Source organism: Corvus kubaryi, unplaced genomic scaffold (genome assembly GCF_017639235.1).
Source record: "Corvus kubaryi isolate FWS band 111438036 unplaced genomic scaffold, C.kubaryi_AGA036_p1.0 70, whole genome shotgun sequence".
NCBI classification, from domain to species: domain Eukaryota; kingdom Metazoa; phylum Chordata; class Aves; order Passeriformes; family Corvidae; genus Corvus; species Corvus kubaryi.
This window is the reverse complement of record NW_024582058.1, coordinates 4,290,372-4,312,187: the sequence shown is the minus strand read 5'-3', so window position 1 is coordinate 4,312,187 and position 21,816 is coordinate 4,290,372. Positions and strand designations below refer to the sequence as shown.

The 21,816-nt window shown below is 44.3% G+C and overlaps 1 protein-coding gene and 1 long non-coding RNA gene across 2 annotated transcripts in view; both read right to left on the bottom strand.

Annotated features, from left to right (window-relative positions):
* Positions 1-21,816, bottom strand: part of BCL11A (BAF chromatin remodeling complex subunit BCL11A) — a 128,150-nt gene that overhangs the window by 94,000 nt on the left and 12,334 nt on the right. The gene's annotated exons all lie outside the window — the stretch shown is intronic.
* Positions 7,302-13,118, bottom strand: LOC121674778. Its single transcript, XR_006019836.1, has 3 exons — positions 13,109-13,118; positions 9,507-9,512; positions 7,302-7,387 (listed from the first exon to the last, which is right to left on the bottom strand). It is a non-coding gene; the product is annotated as an uncharacterized LOC121674778 (long non-coding RNA).

The following is a 21,816-nucleotide window of genomic DNA, read 5'->3' as shown; positions in this document are numbered from 1 at the left end:
CATTTACGAAGCCAAATACTCACGGGCACTTACAACATTAGGAAAACACCAATATCAGATGTTCTCCTCAACACTTCAAAGCTGCAGCTGAGTGCAAAGTTCCAGAGGTACCAGCTACTCCAGGGTCAGCGGTGGCTCCAAGTAAACGCGTTTAGAGGCCTGGACCTGGAGGTAATTTCAATGTGTTCTCATCCAGTCATGAGCACACAATCACCTATTGAAAGTGTCTGGCTTGGAGTGCAGACAGATGGAGAGCACAGGGGTTAGTACAGCCAGGCCTTGGACTGACCTTTGCAGAGAGAATTAAATCAGTCTGACCTTGTTGTGAAGCCTAAATTATATCCATAGACCCCCAAATAATGCATCTTTAATGCATCGCTGCCCTCTTTTTATCAGCCTCTTTACCTCGAGGGTATCTTGTTTGCTAACTACTGATGTTAAATTGCAGCTATTTATGCTTACATTTGTGACCTCGGTGGACATCTTGTCACATTTTTCATGAGCACTTGAAAAAGTAGAGAAATATTTATATAGAGAGAATATATAAAACTGAGTTCTCGTTTCACTTAGACATAAAATAAACATTAAGGGGAAAAGAAACCTGGTTCAACTGTGGGGCGCTGTATTCATTGCATAAGTCTAACACAATAGTCATTGTATGATTCTGAGCTTCAATATCATCCATAACCTATCATCTGGACAGCCTGGAAAACAGAACGGTGCCACGTAATAGGATTTCCAGTATCTTACAAACACCTTTTCTTCTCAGATATTTTTAATATTTCAGGATTTTTTAAAATTCAAAATAGTGCTAAGAACAGAATAACCTCTGTGACACCTGTCAGTTTTTGTAATACAGACCTCTGGACAGAAACAATACCGAGACCACAGGCTGGAATCTCGACTGGAAACCAGCTCGGTTCAGACCAGGAAGCGTTTAATTGGTTCTTCTGTTGACTGCAGCAGCAGAGGAGCCCAGTGGAAGATCAGGAGAACTGCATCCTTTCCCACTGCCTGAAAGACTCCGTTTTCTGCTGTACCTTAACCCGAACAAAAGGTGCTTTAAAAAAAAAGATTTTAGTCCAGGATGTTGCTTTCCAAGTACCACTATTCTAAAGTGCATCGAGTTCCCTTTTAGCTTCTATTAATCAAAATAAAACTGATTTAAACTACAAAAGGAGCAAGGTTTTGTTCCTCTGCTGTTAGTTTGGGATCTTGGCTCTGCCACCGGCTGTCTTTGCAATTCGGGCGAGTCACCGAGGTCTGTCACAGGGAGTCCTCTGGGAATCTCCACACGGAAAGCTGAGACTTCGCAGGCCAGTGTGGTCCATCATCCGCAGGTTCGGCCCCACACCATTTGTGTGTAGGAACGCTCTTCCCAGCAGCAGTGAGCTGTTAGGGTGGCTCACCCAATTCATGGAATCACTCCAGGGCTGGCCCTGCCACCTTGCTGACCTCATCATCCAGCTCTCTAAGCCAACACAAAAATATTTGCTCCCTTTTGCCGAGAGGGTTTTTGCTGGTTTAGCAAAGTGCACGGAACGAGCGAGGGGAGAGGAGCAGGAGCAGGAGCAGCAGCAGCAGAACAGAGCACGCAGCTGCAGGGCGGAGAAGAGCAACCCAGTGCAGCACTGATTTAAATCAGCTGCACAACCACACCATTAGATTAAACTGCTGATGAAGGTTAAGTTTGGTCTAATCCTTGGCACCGAAGCAGCTGAAATGCTGGAAGACGATGCTTGCTCCCAGCTTTATTCCTTACACTGAGAAAAGCCCAAACCATCAGAACTTTATTTGCATCACTAAAGAGCCGCCCTCCAGGGTGGGCTACAATGATCACGCTCCTCAGATACACTGGTATGAGCAGTGTTTGCCTGCTGCAATAAAATTAATATTTCACCTCTTCCCTATGAGATTACACTGTTCATTTTTGAAATAGATAAAACAGGGCACACTTCATCCCAAACTGCCCACTATTACCGCCTCAAGAAGCTCATTCCTTATCCCAAAAGCGGCTTTGGGATCAAGTCAGGCACTCAGCATCCTGCAGATCCCTCACTGCCGATGCAGGCAGCAAGCACCCCTGAGTGCTCTGCCTGTGCTGAGGGAAACCTGGCCACAGAAAGTAACAACTGTTGGTCAGAAGCGCCAGCCCTGGGCACAAGAAGAGCCACAGCTGCACGCAATGCAAACTATGTGGTGTTATTTTAATTGGGTTTCTTTGGCTCACAAGTCCACAGGTGCTGCTGAGAACGACGACGTAGGGATAATCTACTTGAAAAGCAGAGGTCAGTGCAGCCCACGGAGCTGGGCTGTTGGCATTTTCTGCCTTCAAACATGCTAGAAATCCCTGAAAATGGAAGTTTCGCATTGCCAAAAGCATGCAAGCAGAGCACGAGCACCAGGCTCAATTGTACTGTTGCAGATTCTTCCTGATATTTTAAGAGTCTTCCTGATAAATCAAGGCTCCTGTATTTCAAGGGACAAAAACAGCAGCTGACTACAACAACAACCAGTCAGGGTCTGTCAAGTCCCTCGAAACCAGGGCTACTGCTGCAGACCAGGTTGGAAAAGCAGCTCCCTTCTGGCAGCTGCAGTCTTTCCCCACCTTCTAACTTCTGACAGTTCCAAGGTCGCCAAGCCTGATCCCAAGCTCTCACAGCTGAGGCAGCAAAATTCAGTCTTGCCAGCCCTGCTGAGAAGTCTTGCTCCAGCTCTGACCCCAGTACTCTTAGTTCTTCTTCCTCTTATATGTGGTTCCCTACAAGGTGTGTGGAGCAAGGAACAGAGCCCCCAGGAGTTATATATGCCTGTGTTTGCCCAGTCATGGAAGAGACAATCGCAGGATGGAATGGACATAGGGGAGAAACAGACCAACCAAAAAGACCCTTTTTTTTTGTGTCTTCACGATAATTTAATCCTCCAAGGCTGCAAACTCCAAAAAATCAAGTGTGATCTAAACAGTCAGATAGAATACAATAAGTACCAACTACTACCTGCTTGCTTTGTCTATACAAAGCGAAAAAGGCAGTGATAATCACTCTATTTGATTCCATGATCTGATTCCTGTGTTACCTTATTTCTCAGAGACTACAGCTCTGCGTACCACAACATGCCTGTCAAGATGTGGATTTACAGGTTACACCGTAGTAGAACCTGCTGGTTTTCAGCTCCAATCGACATCTGCTTGTCGGTACATGCCTGACAGAGTTGCAGTCCAGATTAGGAAACATTTGTTTATGCCCCAAAATCCCCAACATATTTTTCCAGCTATGTTCCCAGTGCTGAGCTCCATGCCACTCCAGCTCTCTGGTAGTCAGCTCTCACACTGCTTCCTGGTATAAAATTGATTAGAAGCAGCATGAAATGTTATCAAGCTGACCCTCGGGAGGCTGGGCCCAAAAATAACAGATGGGAAAAGTGGCCTTTTGATTAAACTTTCAATTGCCAAAAACTGTGCATTTCCCCTCACCGTGCATGTACACACACGTTGTAACTCAAGAGAAGTCTATGCCAGCTGCAGACACAACAGTGAGCTTAGAACAGGCCTATTCTTAACAACACTGATGTTGCTGAAGTCAGCAGGACACTGGCCATCAGCTTCAGCAGTGGCAGGAAAAGGGTCCTTTGTTCCACTTTTTATTTCACATCTCTCTCTTCCTGGTGTCGCTCAGCTGATCCCGGGGAGAGGATGCGAAAGTAACCAGAGCAGGCCCAGGCTGGCTGCCCGTGACACAAGAGCTGCTGGAGGGGGTGGTGGCAGCTACTTGGGAAAGCCATGCAGATTTTCAGGCGTTCTCTAAAGCCTAGGCCAAGATGCTTTCAGGGTGGTGCTGGGTAAGTGCAGTTTGTACCTTTCCAAGGTCAAAAAATTACCAAAAAGCTCTTCTGGTAAAATCCTGAGAAACCCAGGTTCCACTGCAAGGAGACAAAGGAGCCACAAAGGATTTTGGTAGGAAAAAAAACGACAAAGAAGGCAGCACATCTTCATGTACGCCTATACTGATATGAACCTCTGATAATACAAATCTGATTTACATATTCATATATTTATATGCCTGACTGTTCCCATTTCAAAGAGTCTTATTGCCTAAATTGCTGCAGAACAGCCAGCTGTAAAGGAATGAGGGAAGGACGGAATAGCAGACCTTGGAACCTGAATTTCAAGGCCTCACTAGCTTTGCCACAGTCTCATTTGCGTAGGTTTTTCACTCTCTTCTAGAAGTGCCAGCTTACTTGGAGCCACTCATACACAGAGCATTTATGGTAGAGATTAGTAACAGGGCAGTTTGACTAGGGATTAGAACATAAATGTTTGTGCCTTCAGGCCCAACATTTGGAGCTCACCCCTCATCCACATAAAAGTGGCCATCTCTAGGGACAGGCCATGAGCTGCTGCCGTTTTGAGAACAACATATATCAAAACTGAGCACAGCTTTCCTGGACAGTTCAGGGCTGTCCAGACCAGGAGCTGCCTCGGTGGGGCTGGGCCTGGGCCACAGCAGGACCCTGGGGTAGCGCTTTTGCATGTCAACAGAGCCACAATCAGTTTAAAACTGGTTTTGAGGCCTACAGATGAATGACAAGAGCCAGGCATTTTAACAACTAATGATTACTATTATCCTGAAAACAGGGCTTGAGAGGAGCTGGCAAGAGCTAACAGATGAAGAACGTACACATTCATCCTACCTCCTCTCATTCACACTTCTCTTTCTGTCTTTTCAGAGGACTCCAGGACCTTTATGTGTCCCAACCTCAGCTGCAGTTCCCCAAAATTTGAGGAGGGCATCTCCACTGCAGGACCATCACATCTTTCTACACTCATTTTCTCTTTCCCCACCATGTTCAACCACTGAGTTTGCAATGTATACAACTAAAAAAAAAGTTTCCAAAAGACTTACTTAGTAATTCTCAAGGATTACCAAGTCCATTATGGCCAGTGTATTTGGGAAGCAATGGAAAGAAAGGAGAAAAGTCACATGTGCTTGGTAGGGCACATCTGTCTTGAGCAGGGAGTCAGGATTCAGTCAGGGCAGCAGGGTGCCCCTATGTGGAACCTGCACACCCACAGCAATTTAAGGTAATATTTTGGTCACCAGGTGGAGACCCCAAGTACACACTGGTTTAAGATCAGATTTGTGAGAGGCAGAAATTGGAATTGCATTCTAGGCCTGTTGTTTAACATTCTACGTATACGAGATAGAGAACGAAAGAATAAGAATTATCTTTAAATCCCTGCTAAATCATGCCCTGCTTTCTCAAGGCAACCTCGAGCTTTAGTAGTTCAGACAGATTCTCTAGCTGACAATTAATATTAATGGATAGATTTCACAATGTGGCATTATCACACTGTGCGATGGGTGGGCATACCATCTGGGTTTTGGCAGGTATTAGATGTAATCAAAGGGATTACTTGGCTCAGGAAGAAATAGAAAACCTTGGGTTTGTTTGGGCTTTTTCTTCTTTTGTTTGGATGCAGCTCTAGGTGCACTTAGCTGTTTTCGCCTTGTCCTTTGTTTCTTGTGATGAGCGCTTCCGAGTTTACACGGGGAAGGCGAGCCAGATAACCAGCACATTGTGTTAGTGAGAGCGAGGACCGATTTGCTTGAGAGCTCCCTCTTTCTCATGCATTGTTGTTTTGGGATCGAGTGGCAGCTCGTTTAGGGGTCCGCTGCTGCCTTTTAGAAGGTTAAGCTGAGAATTTAAACAGTGAAGGAATTAAATGCAAAACGTATTTAGATAATCAACCAATCGGACCCTTTGCAAGATAAAAGCTGAAGAAATCAGGTGTATGAACAGATGCACGCAGAGGACTTTGTCCTCATCTTCCCACAAAGCAAATACTAAGTGCCAACTTTCCGGAGGGAGGGGGGAAGGAAATTCCCCTCCTTCCCTTTTCCTCCTCCCAATCTAGCCACAAACAAGCCCCCGAGCATCAGCAACACTAAAGGGAGGAGATTAAGTTTTAAACTTTGGGAAAGCTATTGATTTGGCAGCCTTTCTCCTCTCCTGTCTGTGCCCCAGCTGATTGTAACTAAGTAATCCTCATCAATCTGTGGTAATGCAGGACCATGTTTATTGCTGTAGTAGTTAAGTTGTTGTTAATTTTACACTAAACGGTTGTTATGATGATGAATGAGTAGCTCGGGCTGCCACCCAGGGGACTTCAGCCCGTACAACCGACAAAAGGGAGAGCGTAGAGGGAAGATCAGGAAAAAGCCAGAGCGCCCACCCGAGAAGTTTTTCCGGGACCTTAAAAAAAAAAAAAAAAAAAAAAAAAAAGAAAAAAAAAAAAAGAAAAAAAAAAGAGAGAGAGAAAAGAAAAAGGCAGAAGCTGATCTTCAGGTTTATATTTGAATTTGGACGCTGTGGGGTAAAAGGTGCTGCTTAAGTGTAATTGCAATTCTTTTACATACTGGCTGGGATCAAAGAGGGGAACGAAAGTACAAGTGATTTCCCTTCCCGGCCCGGCAAAGCAACTGATGGGATTCTGCCCAAAAGCATCGCGCTCATTAGCTCTTGGGAAAAACCCCCACATATATAAATTCACTCCCTCCCGGGGTTTTCCTGCGACGGGAAGGTTCGATAACGTAACTGCAGGCTTGAATCAGTGGGCAGCCTCCTTCACCAGTAGCCCTTTCCCGGCCCGGAGTCCCGCGTGCCGTCTCAGGCCGGTCCCTGCCCGCGGCCCCGTGCCCGTGCGCAGCCCGCTCCCAGCCCGGAGGCCCCGCGCCGTGCCCCGGGGGTGCCGCGTCCCCGCGCCGCCCGTGCCGGCCCGGGGCGGTGCCGGGCGCCAGCGCTGCCTTTGTCCCGCCGCCACCGCCGCGTCCGCGGGCGGGCGGCGCCCCCGTGCGGCCTCAGCGCGGCTCTGCCGGCCCCGCTCCCGCCGTGTCCCGGGATGCTGACCCGGCCCCGGAGCGCCGGCAGCGCCTGCCCGAAAACAACACAGCCAGTTGGGGTTTTTCTCGCCCGGGGATGCCGCTGGTGGTTTCCAACCTCAGCGGTGCTGGGAAGAAGTGCCACAGTCATAAGCGCCCGACGGAAGATGGGCATGGAACCGTCGGAGCAAGTCTAGAGGAGGGCAACAAGATGATTACAGAACTGGAGTATCTCTCTTACAAGGGAGTTGGGCCTGTTCAGCCTCAAAGAGACAATCTGAGGAGACATCATAAATATATAAATATCTAAAGGGAGGGTGCTGAGAAGATGGAGCCAGACTCTTCTCGGTGGTGCCAACCAATAGGACAAGAGGCAACAGGCAGAAACTGATGCCCAGGAAGTTCCTAAACCTAAATATGAGGAACAACTTTACTGTGTGGATGACCAAGCACTGGAACAGATTGGCCAGAGAGGGTGTGGAGTCTTCCTCACTGGAGATACTCCAGAACTGTCTGGGGATCAATCTGGGTAACAATCCTGTGCCACATGCTCTGGGATGACCCTCCTTGAGAAGGGAAGCTGGGCCAGATGCTTCACTGTGGTCCCTCCCAACCTGACCAGTTCTGTGATTCTGTGCCTCCCTCCATCATTCACCAAAGGCCTGCAGGAGGAGAGGCTCCAACGGAAGAGTTACAAATGAATGCAGCCACATCTCTGGGTCAGAGCTCAGTGTGTCAGTGGAACAGCAGAGGAACCTCACTCAAGAATGAATTAGATCTTGTTCTCCCAGACAAGAAAATAGTTGTAATCCAGGCTGTTACTTCCAAACAACAGCCAAACATGGGAATGACTAAGGATGTAATCAGAAGGTAGTAATCAGCATTGTCTTCCATCCCCACACTCTAGAGATGGAAAAATATAATAACCAGACCTCCCAAGCTCAACAAGAGCAGACCTGAAGGCCTAAAGCTCAAGAGAGACTTCAGCTATTTTCAGATTATTCTAAAAATTTCTCACAAAGCCAGTAAAGGACAAAATACCATCTATATATCTACTGCAAAAAATACTGTGTCCACTTTGCCCAAATGGTGCTTTTGCCTGCCATGACAGCACCTCCATAGCTCAGATTCAGCGTGTGCAGGAGTCCCCCAGTTCTGAGGGGTGTCCCATACCAGTCTGGGACTGCTGGGATCACAGTAAATAGCTCTATTGCCAGGTGACATCCAGTGTTCAGACACCAGGAAAGCAGCTCAAGTCCACAAGAGTCACAGAGGACCAAAAGACAGCATTTCAACTTGCTCTAGCCTTGGCCCAACTCCAGACAATCCCAGGCTTGCTCAGTAAAGCTCCTTTGGCTTTTTTGAGAGATCAGAGCTGGGCAGCGAATGGTTCAGGTTACACTTCAGCATGGGCACCTACCTGAGAGCCTGGCTTACCTGGATGAAGGCCAGATGTGGGTGAGTCACCTAACGAGTCCTCAAGAACCATTCTCAATATGCTAAAGTCTTTGTTTCCCTATCACAGGAAGTAACACTTGAAGCACGGCTGTCGAATTAAACAATAGCACCATTAATTGTGAGAACCTTTGGCCATGCATTCTACTTTTCCCTGGTCATTAGCATCTCCAGACACTCAGCCTCCTAAAACAACAATCCCTCTCCAGCTTCTTTGCAACTCAAAGAGGACTATTACGTGAATGCTCCAAGGGCTGGGAGACTCCTTAAGCCATTATCATATACTTACAGTTAACACTAATTTTGGCATATAATTCAAAGCATCACATGGTAACCCTCTCCAGATGCTGAGACATAACCACGACAGACAGGATTCTCTCAAGAAAACTAACACAAAAAAGTTCTAGATGGCTCTGGAAGCTCAACAGCCATCACTAATCCCTTGCACATCCAATTAGTATCCATGCTGAGTAGGTCAGATCCATCCATGTGGGATTAAGAGATGCCTGTTACATCATCACAAGTACCAGATGAGTAAAACACTCCATCTCAACTTCAACAGCACAGTCCAACAAAACTTCACCATAAATTTGGATTGTGAACAGCAGCTTACCTTGCATCCTCTTATAATTTACATAAAACAACAGAATGTGCCATTCTCCGGGAGAACAGCAAGAAATATTGTGCTTATGTTGTTTAAGACACTTAGTTCTTCCTGGACCTCCTCATTGTGCTCAGAGTACCTCACAAATGGCAGCAGCTCACCCCTGGGCCCTGCCATACGGTCTCAGCCACCTGCCTGGCTCCACCTGCCAGCTTTATCTCGGAGCAGGAGAGGACATGTGACGGGCAACCTTCGAACTCTTACTCCCCAGACAGAAATAAGGCCTCATCTCATCAAGTGCCGAGCAAAAAGACAACTTCTGCCACAAACCGCTTGTGATCCAATGTGTTCCTAAGGCAGGGGCCAATATTTAATTCCTGTTATGATTAGCGGCAATTGGACTATTGAAAACAGACAAGTGTATCAGCACCCCCTAAAATTAATGGGCAATAAACAAAATAAATTAATGCCAGTTCTTCCTTATTGACATGGCTGTACCTGTTCCGTGCATGCTGTTCCTACCTTCCTTTCCAAGGGGAACACAGCTCTTGTGCCACGTCAGATCTTACGGTACCCTCAACCATAAGGGGACACACAGAGCAATAATCTCTGAATATATGTAGTCATCCAGCATATATAACATATATAACATCCAGGTGTTATTGCAAGCAGCGTGGCTGGAGCACACAATATCCAAGTCTTTCCACAGATCTGCCACTGCCTTTCAGCATTGCTTTGAGCAATTCACTCAGCCAGCTGCACTTATTTCCCCCCGCCAGGAGACATGTTCCATGTATGAAGCAAAAAGATCCAATTCATGGCTACCCTTGTGTAGGATAGGGTTCCCTGCAGGATTACCCTCTGTGCATATGCATACACGTTCCCACGTGAGACTGAGCCTTTTGCCAAGGTCTCATGTCAGTGACTGGCAGGAAGAAGAGGCTGCTGGGTGGTCCTACCCCTAAATTATTTGCTGACTGCTTCCCTAGGGACCATGGCAACTGTGGCACAGACAAGAGAATCCCTAAGGACAGCACTGAACTGGGTCACAGCCAGCCACTTGTAGAAGAAAAAGGGAGATGTCCTTGTGTTGGCATGGGGATGAGGTGCCGTCCCCCTTCTGTAGGAGCCAGAACCATCTCCAGTCTCAACAATCTACACTCTAAATTAAGGGCTACTATCCATGAGAAGATAGGAAAATAAAAGGAAGCAGCAGCAATACGAAGAGACTAGGCATTTATTCCTGGCTCACTTGCTCTTAATGGAGATAATACCTCACTCCTTGACAGCAAAGCAGGGAGACTTAATGCATGGAAGTTTGCCAAGTAAATTGAGATCTTTGTACAATAGGCACTTTCGACATGCACAACTCCTGGCTTATTAAAGCAAAACAAAAGCTGCTCACCTTGAGGAGTGTTTAGAAATTAGGAGCCACAGTTCCCCATGGCACAACACTCCACAGGATTATTTAAGCTTATGCACATCCCAACAGCAATGCTTGACTGGTTAAATACCTAACACCAAGGTGGAAAACAGTGAGGAAGGTGCAGGATTGCTCCATCTGTTCCACACAATTTCCCAGGCATTCTCCAGGACCCCAGTCTGCTCCCTCTGAGCAACATCTGAGTTTCAAACAAGGCACTGCATTGTGACCTTATCATATCCTTGCATCTAAAGTATAAATGTACGTATGAGAGAAGGAGTGTTGCACAAAAGTGGCCCACTTAGAAAGGTCCCAGAATACTTTTTGTGTAATTTTCTCCTCAGTTCCCCATCCATCCCTCCCTGCTGAAGTGGTAGGTAACCTGAGCAAGAGCAGCATGTGAATTGATTTGGAGGCGATCAGCGCATCGGTGTTCAGCTCTGGCCAGCTGCCGTGTCTTTGATTGCCTCGAGATCGATTTGCACACCATTCCCACTCACCTGCCAAGTCAGATGGAGAGGGAACAATGAAGTGAAAAGAAAATTATGTATTTGTAGTAGACACCTTCACCTCGCTCCACATCCTCCCTCAGGAGAAGTTAAGGGACCTGGACTGATTTCAGCGCTACTTTTAGCAAGTGTTAGGAGAGAAGTCAGTACAAAAAAGGGGACAGCAGGGATGACCTTCTTCCCCTCTTCCCTTTGACAAGAACCACCTACAGTGTAAAAGAAACTAATATTTGTGCCTATAACAGAGGCAGAGATACAGCAGAACAGAGTTTTGGCTGATAAATAAATCTTTTACTGTACTGTAGTCTTGTGCACCAGCCATAGATGATACAGTTTTTTATTTGCTTACACCTCATCTAAAAAGGGGACTAGAGCACTCCAATACACGAGTATTTCAGATGTCTGCTCTACCAGTGGCAATGATATTTCTCTTGCGTCACATGTAAAATTCTCTAATACTGGATAACTCCAACTTAAACATCTCATTTCTATAGCCCTTTTTTTCCCCCCCATTTCTTCTTCAAACACAAAATAGCATTTAACTGATTCATTACCCTCATTCCCAAAACCCTACATAGATTCCGACAACATTTTCCCAAAAATCACTCCAGAAAACTCCCTTTATGGGCAATAGTTAGCGACTCTCAGAAGACCTGGTTTCATGTATCCCTTGTAAAAATGGGTGTTAGGCTCCTAAATCAACTGGAATGCACTACATGTGACACTGAGCTGGACAGGAAGACCCAATGCCAGGGGACAGAAGCAATCAAAGCAAATAGATGCATAAATGAGGGAAAGCACCATTCTGGGCTATTACACAAGATGCTTCAAAAGCAAGCTCAGACCCAGAAAATTCTGCAGACTGCTGAAAGTAGGAAATTACAATCCAGTCAGTGTCACACTCTACTTGTCACATATTTTCTTTTCTCCCTTATGCATCTACTATTGGTCACCATCAGAGACAAAAACCTTGTGTTAGAAGGGAGTTTGGTTTGACATTGCAGAGACATTCCTACACTCTTTTCCTATTGGGAAATTTAATTTTCACAACATGTGTCAAATAGGTGTTATTTTTCCTTCCTAAAGAGTTTGCAGAAACAGGCAGAGTAATTAAAGGTTACACTTGCAGATACCATCACTATTATAGTTATTACACAATACAGTCATATTATTACAGTCACCACAGCGTTGTGTTCCTCTGGTTCTGGTTTTATCAGCTGGAGACACTTGCTTTCTAATTTCAGGTACATCACAGGCTTCTAGTGAATCTGGGTCTAAATGGCCATCTAGTTAAGAGTGATGGGTAACCTTTGCTTTGTTATCCTATTTTCAGAAGAAATCAGCTTACATTTAAGCACTGCCAAAAAAAACAACCTAGCACCAATAAATTGACCAGCAATTTACAGGGCCTTTTGGGTGATAGCACCTGCAGAATGAAGAGAAACTTGTAAAACTGCAGAGCTACTCAGGGTTCTGTAAAGGCCCTGCCCTCAGGAACCCAACCCATTTGTGAATATTTTTCTCTCCCATTCACAGAGACTTAGACAATATAGAAGATTTAAATAGCAAGCTGAGGTATCAGTACCTACATGCAGGTGTCCACATTTAGTCAAGTGACTCCCATCCTTTTGTGCTCTTCTAAAGTAATTGGTTTCAGAGAATAAAACATTCATCATCTATCTCCAAGGAACATGTCACAGTAACCCTTCTCTCTGTAATGTTCATACAGTAATGAGTATTTTGGACCAAACCACTACACCCACCTTCTCCCTTCAGGCACTTCCTGATCCCTTCCTTCCCATGCAGATTATGAAAGTAATGTTCCTTTTGCCTGGGCCTTTTGCCCCAGCCATTTTACTCTGTGCTTTGAATTCCTCTAACATCCTCCTCTGTGTCATCACATCATCTTCAGATGCCTCGTTCTGAGCTTCTCCCCTCTGCTTAGTCATCCTCATTTCCTATTATTGAGCCCCAGCACTCCCAGTTCTGCTACTAAACCACCATCAGCCTCACATGCAGAATACTGCACATGCCCAAAGGTCCCCTCTCACCTTTGCCCCCTCCATAAACTCATCCTGAAAGCCCTGTTCTTCCTCCACAACATAATACAGGACTCATTGCTTTTGTGACCTCCGTGAGAAACTGATAACGAAGCAGATAATGAAAATGTTATTGACTATTTAGGTACAATCAGTCCATATTACAAAGTTTATTAACTGCAGGTAAAATAAAGAGCAACTGGACACAATGGTAAGTGATTCTGAAGGTTTAATTTTTCAGAGCTAAGAAACAAAACTGTGCCAAGTATCTATGGTCTGAAAAATTAAGCTTTTTAAGAAAAATACACCTAGATATCAAAGGCATCTGAGATGACCCCACAATGGTACAAGTGATTTTGAAAGTCTGTTGCAGAAACAATTTTTAAAAGGGGAAAAAATAAAAGAAAAATTCACCTCAGGTATAACCTTTACTCCATTGCTTATGTGTCATTTATGCCTACTGGATTGAGTTGCAGACACATGCAGTAGAAATGAATAAATCCTGAAAGTCAGCTTATCAAAAATACATTGCCAAGTCATGACTTCAGCTTTACTCAGTTCCGGTGGATTGTCAAGTATCCCCTGGGTTTTTACAGAAATTTGGAGAAGAACCTTATGAAGAATAACTGACCTGAAGACAAAGACAACTTTAGAGGAGGCTGGAAGACAAGGAGCATTTTGAAGATGGATTCTGATAGAAAATCCCTGAAGACAGCTGGCTCAAAAGGTGAAGTGTGGTCAGCACTTTTCTCCACAACAGGATGCTGCTGCATGCACCCACTGGCACACAACTTCCTTTATCCTGACAGCTGCTGGTTGCTGATACAGATACATACTTAACGCTTTCCTCAGTCCAGCATGCTAACACTAGGCCTTACTCCACCTTTTGCTAGAGGTTCAGCAGAGGTACATACCTAGAAATGTTAAAAGTCCTCTCTGAATCCACGTTCAGAAATACAACCCCAGTCCTGCTGTGAACCCAGCGATGTGAAGAACGTGCAGTCACACCACGCTTGCAGTTGTGGGGCTTCTCCACTGCTTCTACACTGTGGAGTGGAGCGGCACATCAAGCACTGACACAAGTGTCAAATTAGTAAGTAGCTGCATAAACTTCTTCCATGGCTCATACTAGGACCAGGTATTTTGGTGTATTTTAGGTGCTCTACAGAACAGTTATTTAAAGAGTCACGGTTCCAAGAAATGCTCTCTACCATAAGCCTTTGTTTCCTGCCTGAGAAAAGAGGTCGTCCTTCCCAAACGAAAAAGTAACTATGACATTCTGAGCTTGACCTCTGGAACAGAAAATAGTTCATTTACAAAGAATCAATCCCATCACATGCAGTTGCTTTGAACTCTGCTCATAGTACAGCTCAGTGTAAAATACATAAATTCTATCAAACTGAAAAAAGCAAACATGGCTGGGTGAATCATGATGGGTTGTGAAACTGGAGGAGCTCATGCTGTCCCTCGGGATGAATAAATATTCATCAATTTCCCCCTTCTGGTCATCTCCAGAGGAAAGCAGATTGTGATGTACTAGGAAACTCCAAAAACAGGAGCTTCTTGCACACTCCTTGTCTTGAGAAGGGAAAAGACTTTGAGAAATCTTGTCTCTTTGCTCATACTAAAGACACACAGCCTAGTGGCCACCTCTGTGTATCTTGTATCAAGCCGACTTGGAACACACCAGGACATCAGAAAGAAATTAATTCCCGAGTCCTTCTACTGCTTCTATGCTGGCTTGTTTCTCAATGCTTCTTGTAACACTACTCTGCAGATAATCTAGTGGAAAAACAGCTTGGAGCAGATAATTGCAGGGGCTGGGAAGGAAGGGATGGCTTTGCAGGGAGAGGAAGTGAGCTCTCCCTTTTTTCTTGACAGTACAAGTAGCCCACACAGCAATATCTCCTCTCTCCCTACTGATGTGGCCATGACTGATGCAGATCCATTCCTCTGCATTCAGCCGTGTCCACACACAACAGGCAGTGCCTTAACTGTAGCACAAAAGATCCTGTGAAGACAATTGGGCCATTGATAGATTCTTCACAGTCCAACTGAGGATAGTGCTGCTGTGAACTCTTCTCCCCATCCACTCCTCTGCCAGCAGAGGAGCTCAGATGTTCACTTCCTAACACATGACAGACAAAATCAGCTGGGTGACTTCAAGCCAGCTGTTTGAACTAGACTGGCACTTTTGCTTTACACAGAAGAGAGACTGTTGGTGCTGGTGTTGATTAGCAGCTGGAGCATTATTGCCCTTGGCCTGCAGAGAGGGAGCCCAAAGAGGGCATCTCACCATGGCTCTGCATTACTGAGGGACATTAATCCTTTTCAGCTATTCCTGTGAAGGAATAAGGATGGGAAACGTGGAAACAGGGCACTTTTTGCAGCAATGTTTCTACATCCACAAGTTATATCTTTAAATTATTTGTTTTAAAAAATCACACTACATTTAAACTTCTAAGCTCGCTCACATTTATGCACACACACTAGCCTTTGAGATGAGCTAACTAATAGAAATCACAAAGTCTTGCTTTAACAGCCTATTTTATGCTGTAGGTAATTAGCATTCACTATTCTTTTTGAATTAAAAATTTAAATACAATTTCTTTGTTTCTTCTTCAGTTTGAGGTAAACTTCTGCGGGGTATGGGCCAATTCAATAGAGGTTCACTGCAAATACTGAGTATTTCATGCACAGGGAAGAGGCCACAGAGTATTTGTGCACTGTTCTACCTCTTAAGGTCCACATAACATTAATTATGAATTACGCAGTTTGTGAAATCTGTGTCACAGAAGTTACATGCTGTTGCTTCTAAAATTGATTGGTGCAACCCTGACAAGGATCTAATTGAAATCAGTCTGAAATTCAGTTGCTTAAGGTTATCTGGATGTTTTGTGTGCTGTGCCAAACCATGGCTTGTGAGCTCACCTTCTATGATACATACCAATCCTGTTAATAAACCTAACCTTGCACCTTAAACCTATGATCCAAACTCATATTCTTCATCTGCAAATCCAAGCAACAAAAGTCAGATATACATACTACTCATTATCCTGTTTTTAAAATATTCTTTGAGAAGAATCAACATTTTCAAACTGGACACCAGAAATGGGTATTCAGATTTATCATAAAACAACTGACATAGAAAACCTATTTCTTGGATGTAAGCAAAAGTTTAAACCAAAGATTTTGGTAGTTGATTTAGAAGTCCTCCATGGGGAAGCAGCTTTGGAAGCAAATGAAAAGCATTCAACTCCTCACAAATCTCCCTTTTTTCCATTCACTTTCCACCGTCTTCTAAACCAGGGAATAGGTTGAGGTCTTAAAATAGAGCAGTAAATGCCCAAAAATTCTGGATAATTACTGACTGAAAGAGAGCAACTGCTCAGATTACAGAATCAGACACAGGTTTGTCTTTGCTGGACACAGTAGTTTGATCTCAAAGAGACTGGAAGCCAGTAGACTCAAATATGTGGAGCCAGAAGGATGAAGAAAAAGAAGACAAACCTAATCTCTAATCTAATCTAGGAATGGCACTGGCAGAGGTAAAAGTCACATGTGACTAAACCTCAAGGTCTTCTATCAATAAGATGAAAAAAGCAGTGATGACCACCACTGAAAAGTGCAGGAGAATAAAAAGGCTGAGACATCATAAATTTAAGTCCACGTACCACTGTTGTGCTAAATTCAAAGCCAGGAGCTCCATTCTTCCTACTTGGTATATTTTATGAGCCTGAACAGCATACTCCAATTCTATGGTGTCAGAACTTTTTTCCCTTGTTTGTCTGTGAAAGAGAATCTTCAGTTCATGCCCAGAGTTTTAACCAAGGCAGTGAAACCTACCCAAGTTAGAATTTCAAATAACAGCCAAGAAATGAAAACTCTGTCACCTACCTTGGGATGTTGGTACTAAAGCATAACAATGGCACGTAGGAGGTCAGCATCAGCTGTTCTGCTGACAGCATTGTAACAGAGAAAATGGGACAGTGGTGAATAGCAAAGAGTACATTTGGAGCTGCAGCAAGGAAAGAAACAGAAGGAAGGATAGGAAATATGCCCTTTAACACCACTGTGTATTTTCCTACAGAACAGGGATATAACGAGGTTCTAAACAGAGAGGAAATGGGTCTATCACTAAAACAGCAAGTGCACTAAGATGTCTTTGCAAACTCCTTCCACCAACAGCAGCAGCAGTGCCCTTGCAGACTGAAGGATTGTTTCACATGTACACACTAATGTACAGATCAGAACAAAAACCCACAACTAGATCTTCTCCACTAGATTCCTTTTAAGTCACTAATTTAGTCAGATCCCTGCACTGGTAAACCCTTGATACTCTCAGAAGCTAAGTAAAACAAACACCATTTCAGGAAAAAAACCCAAAAAATACCTGCTTTTTGAAGTCTGAGTTTCAGGCTTGTTTGGTGAAAATTCTAACATAGTTTTGCTATTAATGACACTTGTGACTGGACTGAGGTATGTGCATCACACAAATTCCATCGTGTTCTGCCACTGAGAGGTCTGTACATGCTCAGACCGAGGGAGGAATGTTTCACATCTGCATAGCTGAGCAGAAAAGCTCAAGGAACTCTAGAACTGTTTGAAGCAACTACAGAAATAGGCTGATACTGGCTTCTGCAGATTGGTTTCTTTTTTTAAAGTTTGAGTTTCTCAGCAAACACAACAAGAAAAATAGAAAGACACTGCATTAAACTTAGTTCTATTTTCTCTTGTTAGAATTCAAACCTAAAAAGTACTGGTAAAAATGAAGAGCTGATCTCAGCACTCAAAAAATTCAGAGTGGGGGAAAGGAGTGCAGGAAGGGGTGAAATGTAGGTCAGAGGATGGTGTCGGAAAAGCACTCGGGAAAAGCAGAAGTTTCTGACTGTTTATAACCCACAAGCTGAAAGTGAGGCCTGTAACAAAAGCTCTAAGAGCAGATGATCTGTGAAACCAAACCTGCAGATAACAAGATAACTCCTAAATCACAATCTAACAACTGTGGAACTTAAAATACATATTAAGGCTGTCTTGACAGAAGGTGTTTTACTGTAGATTGACAGTGATGAAGACACTGGTGCTCACCACACTCCCTCTTCACCCAAACCTCATAAGGCCTCAGCCCGAGAGCCTCTGGCTGCCAGTCCATTAGTGCTCTTCCCCCATGGAATCTATAGCCAGGATGCAACCTCAATCCAGAGTAAAACAGAGTGAAATATCAGCTCGTTGAAAACTCTTCTCAGCGCTCAGCCATCCATCAGCAAGTCCGCCGGCCTTCACCCACAAGTGCAAAACTTCCCATTTTCTCCCTTATCTTTTCATCTTGTGGTATTTATTTGCCAAGGCAACTCGGCACACCGCAGTAACATGTCTTCATGTCCCTGACCTCCTCCTGTTTGTGCTTCTAACTGTGACACCATTTCTGATCACCCCCTGGTTTCTACTGTCATTAAGTACAGTCTCCACAGCACCACTCCAGTGGCACCAGCAGAGATAAGCTGTATCAGCAAATATAACCAAGAATGGATAACAGTAGGATAGTTTTATGGCTGGGAGTTCTATAAACAGCATATGTCATAACTGCATTAATAGAGACGGACTTTAATGGGTTCACCTTCACCCCATATAACTGCTCAATTACATCACTGGTAACAGCAAGATAACCATTATTGCATGGTCATTACAGCCCAGCTGAGGTTTGTTTTTTTTAACAGATGCACAGGAATAATTAATTTGCAAAACAGGACTTCAAATTTGATTAGTGAAAGGTAGTAACAGGGCTCAAAACAAAATACAGTTTATGTTTGCCAGCGTCCTCTAGCAGAGACCATTATTACTCAGTAACCAGAGACCACTATTACTGTGCTTCTGGAAAACTTGTCTTTTACCTCCCATTTCCAAACAGGTGTAACTGTCTCTTAAAGAACGTTAATTAAGATAGATCCATTGTGATTTCAGAGTACTTTTTGTCTAAGCTTGACAAATTTATCACAGACAGCCTTAACAATACATAACGAGTTATATCTGCACTTTCTGCAAGTCTATGCAATTAATTTTCTATTTGTGAAAGGAAATGGAAAATGAAATATTGTGCCCTTTCTAATGCAGAGGCAGATGTAATGAATGGCTTTGGCAAACAGTTGTCAAAGTATGTTAACTAACATCTACAAATCTTTTCCTTCCCCAACAATGGTTTTAGGGCCCAGGATAATTCACTTCCCTTTTTTGTCGTACTGATATGACATACTGAATCCACTGTATCTACATAAAAGAAACATTACTCAATTCAAGTTGCAAACCAGTTGTCTTCATCTTTTAGCCAGTGGCTTGAGAGATCCCAAACGCAGATTAAAATCCACAGAGATGATCTTTTCAGTATTCCCACTGGAGAACAGAAATCTGGTTGGCAAACACTTGAACAGCAGACTCCTCAGTTTTGGAAGACGCTGCTGACACACACTGATCACTCTGCTTCCAAAGCGAACAACCACTGTATCCTGCACCTCTTGTCAGCACCCTTTCTTTGTGTGGGGAGGGGAGTATTCACACTCTTTGCATCTGGACTTTAGAAGTGGTTTCAATACCTTTAAATTCTTACCTGTACTACTAGAAAATACCTATAATACTCTTGCAGGCAGAGCATCCCACCCTGCTTCCAGACCGTCAGCAATTTGCTGCAGGTCTCCATTATCCCATTAATGCACGCAGTGATATCCACAGGGCAGACCTAAAGAGCTTGTCTTCTGTAGTCTTCAAAACATGGGGAATTATTCACCAAAACCTACATGAGTTTAATCTTTTACTTTGCCAGCTTTAGGCTTCAAAAGGTTAAGAAGCCCTAGGATGAAGATTACCAGTAATTCCTTGAGTTGGGCCCTTTGGGGCACTCAAAGAGTCTTTAACGGCATGCCCACACACCATTCTACTCCTACTATCAGATTTCTCTTTTATTTGTGAACTCGGGAAGCAGAGCATGATTTCAAAACTTCAGGTTCTTTCATCCTTTTACATGACAAAGTCCAGCTAAGTTCTCCAAGCAGCTTTGACTCTGGCTTTTCCTGCCCTTGGAAATCTTGCAACTTTCCTAATACTCTTAAAACTACTGCTTTTAACTTTTGGACATATGTGATATTAGTGTGATGCAAACCAGCCAAGGTTAAGTATTTGGTAAAGCCTGAAATAGTTTAGCAGTCAAGGATAACAATGCATGAAATAAAAGCAACACCAAATTGCTTGTAAGTCATCAGTGACAGCACTTAGCTACAAGAAGTTCCCCAGCACTACACAAAAGAAGAAAGCAACACTTTTGTACCCACAAAAGCAAAATTGAAATGACCCAGCAGTACAACAACCATAGCCTTCAATCTGCAAGTAGACTGAGGAGAAAGAACACCTGGTTGAAAAACTCCTGGCACAGAAGCCACTGTTTCACCTGAAGTCATGAATGCAATAGCACTCACCATGGAGAAGTTTATCCTCTCATGGAGTCCTCAAAGCTTTCTGATTTTGCAATGCTCAGCCTTGCACTACCGTGAGACATGGCACTGCCTGGATACAAGCTGTTCCACAGGCACAGAGGCACTATGCAATAGGGAAGGCTCCAGAACTGATCAGGCATGAAGTGTACAGGCATTGGTGGCATTTCAGCATCCTGCCTGTCTTTCCCACAATCAGTAGCATCCAGCAAGGATACTTTTAGCATCATAGCAATGCAGCATTCACATCCATTTCCTCCAGCAAGGAAACAAGAAGTGAGGGAGAGCCCCTGGAGTAATTAGCCACCTACCGTTTCAAGTACTCCCTTAGGAAACTCAGATTCCTCATCTGCTCAGTTTGAGCAGACACACAAACTTCATTCCTCCATACTTCAGGTGACACCTTAACCACCTCAGCCTCCCCTCTGAAGTCCCACTTCCACATCGTGTAAGTAAGGTCAACAGTAGGGGCCTCTAGAGATCAAGGTTTGGGTCCCTAAACAGTTTAGGGGGCAAATCAACCATGTTTTTGCAAGTGTAAGTGGAATACAAGCATCTTCAAAGACATCACCAGCCACACACATGCACACACCCAAAGCCCCAAGCTCAGAAAGGATTGACGTGTCTCTGATACTACCAAAATGTTTCTGAAGTAGTTGATGTTTCCCAGGCACGTTACACCTGAAAAGTAGAACAGCCTAGCCAATAGAACACCTGCTTCACCAAGCACCCATCACATGAAAGAAAAACTATGGGAGCAATAGAATAAATGCCGAAGGCACCACTGCTAAAGCCACAGAACCCACAAGCTGGATAAGCAGTATAAGGCTGCTGAAAAGGTAGGTAATTGTTTTGCGTCTTCCTGACCTCTGTACCCACCTGATTCCTTCTGAGAGCCAGGTAACAGCACTCCTGCATAGACACAGAAGTTGTGCAAAGCCTTTGAAAAAACACTCATCAAGAAATACTACCTGACTTGGCCAGAGCAGTCACAATACTCATTGCCAAAGGTATTGTGGAAGGATAGCAGTTACCTCACAGCACAGTGAGCACCAGCAGATGCCAAGGAATGCCATGTGGGAACCAGCCTGCCACAAAGAAATATTGATGTCATCAGCAAAAGCAACCAGCAGGATTTCTGAAACCTAGAATCAAAACTGGGGGTATGGGCACAGGAGACAGGATGGCAGAAGAGGTGGCAGAGCACAGTTGTATCTCCAGGCATTTGCTAGAAAGCACAAATATGGGAAAAAGTTACACACATTGAAGCTGGAAACAGCTACAAAACTACACACAGTCCATCCTTGCTTTTACTGCAGGAGCTACAAGCTGAATCCGTAAAGCAACTCAGAAGATACTACTGCTAAAAATGCAGCTGGGCCCAGAGGTTATTAGGGTTTGTAGACACCATCTTTTGAGCCCTTCAGATG